The following is a 3999-nucleotide window of genomic DNA, read 5'->3' on the forward strand; positions in this document are numbered from 1 at the left end:
CACATACAGGACAGGACTTCTAGATGAATAAAGATATGGTGTTTGTGTATTTTCCAGAACCAAGTTATCTTTGGGCTGTGATCAAGCATGAGGAATTTGCACCCTGAGGAAAACTATTTGAAGGTTGCAAAATGAATGTAAGTTCATGGGTAATGCTACTTTTATATTGTAAACATACTGTAATTCAAATATATTTTCTATTGAAAATACCTAGGAATTCCTAAACTATATATTTTCTGGGACTATATAGATTGGTGATCTTCATAAAATTTTAGTGGCAAAGATTTTAGAGATTTTTCTAGTCCAATGCTCCCATTCTGCAGATAAGTAAACAAAGACCTCAATCATTTCAGGGAGAAAGTGCATTCAAACTTTGTGATAGAAAATAACTTTCTGTTTGAGTGCCAACTCTGGCTAATTAAACTGATAAGAACAGATACTACACTTGATCTTAGCCAAAAGGCCGAGAAGCGATAACTCTGGCTAATTGATAGTGTCTATGTACAAATATCTTTTGAGAAAGATTGAGGGGTTAACTTCAGAGTCAGCTGGAAAGGATGCTATGATCAATGAGCATCTGCTCCAGATTTGGGGTCAGGTATAAGAAAGCAAGAATGGCCCTAGCTGGGTTGGCTCAGTGGATAGAGCATTGGCCTGGGGACCAAAGGGTCCCAGGTTCAATTCCTGTCAAGGGCATATACCTCGGTTGCAGGCTTCTCCCCTGTCAGGGCCCTGGTCAGGGTGCATGCAGGAGGAAACCAATTGATGTGTTTCTCTCACATCAACATTTCTGTCTTTCCCTCTCCCTTCCACTCTCTCTAAAAATCAATGGAAAAATAACCTCAAGTAAAAATTTAAGAAAGAGAGGAAGAAAGAAAGAAAGAAAGAAAGAAAGAAAGAAAGAAAGAAAGAAAGAAAGAAAGAAAGAAAGAAAGAAAGAAAGAAAGAAAGAAAGAAATTAATTCCCGTAGTTGCTGATGTTAGTTGCTGACTGGGAAAAACAGTCTTTACAGTCAAAATAAATCTGGCAATGGATTGATTTCTTCATCGATTCAGTGGTAGTAAATTATTTATTGGGAAAATATCTATTGAGCCAATCAACTCTTTTCCTACAGTCCTAGATTTACTTTACAAAAACAATGCTGCTTTGTTTTATAATGGCTGACCTCTCCTCCAGACTGGCTTTAATAGCTCCTCACTATGATAATGAAAAAGACACTCAAGGAAAGCAGTGAAAAACATGATCTGATCAAGCATACCAAGAGAAGACTGTAGAATTAATAGTCACATGGAAGGAAAACCTGAGGAACATCAATATACAAGACTATAATTGCTGCATATATGTAAGCTGGAAAACCAAATCATAAAAGCCAACTCTGTGTAGATTCCCCTAAGAGCAGGCTGGAGAAAGCATGGCTATATGAACCTGATCAGAAAAGAGGGTGATTGTATTTTGTGCTGATAAAACAGTACTTCGTAGGACCAGCATACCGGTGTTCCTGAATGAGCAATTAAAAACAAACTACAACATAGTTTGCTTTCAGAATGAATAGTGTGCCTCTGAAGCACAGAGTCCAGTCTGGTACAGCGACCCCATGGCCATCCCCTGCCTCTTTCCTAGGACCCTCTTTTCCACTATGATGCTTCATTTTTATTTGATGAAAAGGATCCCAGCAACGTGAAATCAGAAGCTGGTTCAGTAATGCCTATGTGGCTTCAGTGTTTGATATGAGGAGAAGTATCACATATTTCCTATGTGAAGTTAATTCATGGCAACAGCTGCAAAGTCACATCATATTTCTGTGAGACTCTAAACCCAAAGTGCCAACCAATTCTTGCACTTATGTCTGTTGTAAAGAAACCATGAGAAGGTGAGCCAGAGGGCTTACAGCCTTACTCTCTGCCTATAATAATACAGTTTAAAGGATATTGGTCCCAAATTTGTCTCTACACAAAATGATCTATGTGTAACTGTAGCTGTGTTTCCTCTCTCAACTGTTTATAGGAAGATTTTTTTTTCTTATTCCTCTGGCTATATACCTCTTGTTTCATATTGTTAAATTCCTACAGTATAGTAATACATAAGACAACTTGAATAAAGATAGTGACTTTATCTTAGAAGCATATCTTATGCAGGGGTCCTCAAACTACGGCCTGCGGGCCACATGCAGATACAAATATTGTATTTGTTCCCGTTTTGTTTTTTTACTTCAAAATAAGATATGTGCAGTGTGCATAGGAATTTGTTCATAGTTTTTTTCTAAACTATAGTCCGGCCCTCCAACGGTCTGAGGGACAGTGAACTGGCCCCCTGTTTAAAAAGTTTGAGGACCCCTGAGAGTAGCCTTATTATGGGTGGAGGTTTGTAGCAGTTGAGAAATGCTCAGAATGAGATTGCCATTATACTGCCAGTTTAAAGGCAAAATTTTAGCCAACAAATATACATACATAGTTGAGTAGTATAGATAAAGCCTTAGTATTTGCAGTCTAGCCTAAATTGTCTTAAATTAGTAAACAGATTCTTCATTGTCTACTTCCTTTAGTTATTATAGTTAATACAGGCCTGTGCACGAAATTTCATGTACAGGTAGGGTCCCTAGAGGCTGCTGGCTGGCTGGGGCCTCCCTTCCCCCGGCTGCCTGCCACCAGCTGGTGTGAGGACGGCCAGGGGGAGGGTCTGAGAGACGTTGGCCAGCTGGCCCCACCCCCTGGTTGAACTCCCGGTCAGGTCGAGAGGACAATTTGCATATTAGGCTTTTATTATATAGGATAGCTTTACATTTTTATCTTATTAAAAATAAATATAAACATATTGAATATTTATTGTAAACAAACAAAAAAGTACTATATGTATAAAGTTTCCCCTTTTTTTCTATAAGCTCAACCCTAGCCCAAATAGTACTGAAAGTATATGCTATTTTTAATCTCTTCATATAATATACTGAGACAAATTCAAAGTACTAATTTACCTTCATTTTCTTCAATAGCATAATAAAATTTCATAGCGTTCAAATACACTAATTTTTTTAATATATGTATTAGGTTATGAATAATCTTCATGTTAGGCAAAACTCTCTTGTTACAAAGACAGAAATCAATTTATAATAGCTTAATCAATAACAAGTCCATGTATCAGACATATATAGTGGTGGGACAGAGAACTGAAGGAAAAGCTAAACTCCCAAACCTCATAAAAACACAGCTCCAAAGTCAGACCAGTTCAAACCACAAAAACAACTGCATCTAAGACTTTTTCTATCACTGGTTTCTTTTTCTCTCTGTGAGTCATCTTCATTGCCTTTAACCATCGATGGGCTTCTCTACAAGGTGGGGAAATAAGCCATCTGCAGCTCTGTACTCAATCCCTCCCCCTGCCGAAACTAAGGAGAAAAGGGATTACCTCTATTGCTTAAAAAATCCTTTGAAAAGATTCTGCCTTCAAAAGGGTCAGATTGGGGCACTTGCCAGCACTTGAACCACTATAGCTGAGGAATAAAATATCATTATTGATCTAGCAGAGGTCCCTGCTATGTCCCCAATGCCATGCAATGGTCAAGTCTCAACAATTATTTATGGAATATCCCAAAAATAACAGTGTTAAAATATAAACATTTAAAAAGTCTAAGCACCTAAAAAAATCCTGTGTCTATAATCTATAATTATTATTACAATTTTACTATATATATAAATCCTTACTGTATTCACAATCTTTTAAAATGTAATTCTGACAAGATTATTTAGACATAATCATAAAATCCACTATTTAACTCATCTGTTATTTGAGATTAATTAAAAGACCAATGACTGCAAGCCCAATTTTTGGAGTGCATGGCAAATTCAGATATTCGGTTGGTTTAAAGCATTGAATAAACTGTTTGGGTCTTTAAAATTACAGTTTAAAATCTTTAATTCATCTTTCCATCCTTCCAGAAATACTCTATGAACATATATGAAGTGTGAGACCCTGGTTCAGGTGCTGGAAATAAAGCTATTTATAAG

The 3999-nt window shown here is 36.9% G+C and overlaps 1 pseudogene; it reads right to left on the reverse strand.

Annotated features, from left to right (window-relative positions):
- Positions 1–269: 269 nt before the first annotated feature.
- On the reverse strand, positions 270–475 carry LOC111826019 (annotated as a pseudogene).
- Between the last annotated feature and the right edge of the window lie 3524 nt (positions 476–3999).

Source organism: Myotis lucifugus, unplaced genomic scaffold, assembly GCF_000147115.1.
Source record: "Myotis lucifugus unplaced genomic scaffold, Myoluc2.0 scaffold_51, whole genome shotgun sequence".
Lineage (NCBI taxonomy): Eukaryota > Metazoa > Chordata > Mammalia > Chiroptera > Vespertilionidae > Myotis > Myotis lucifugus.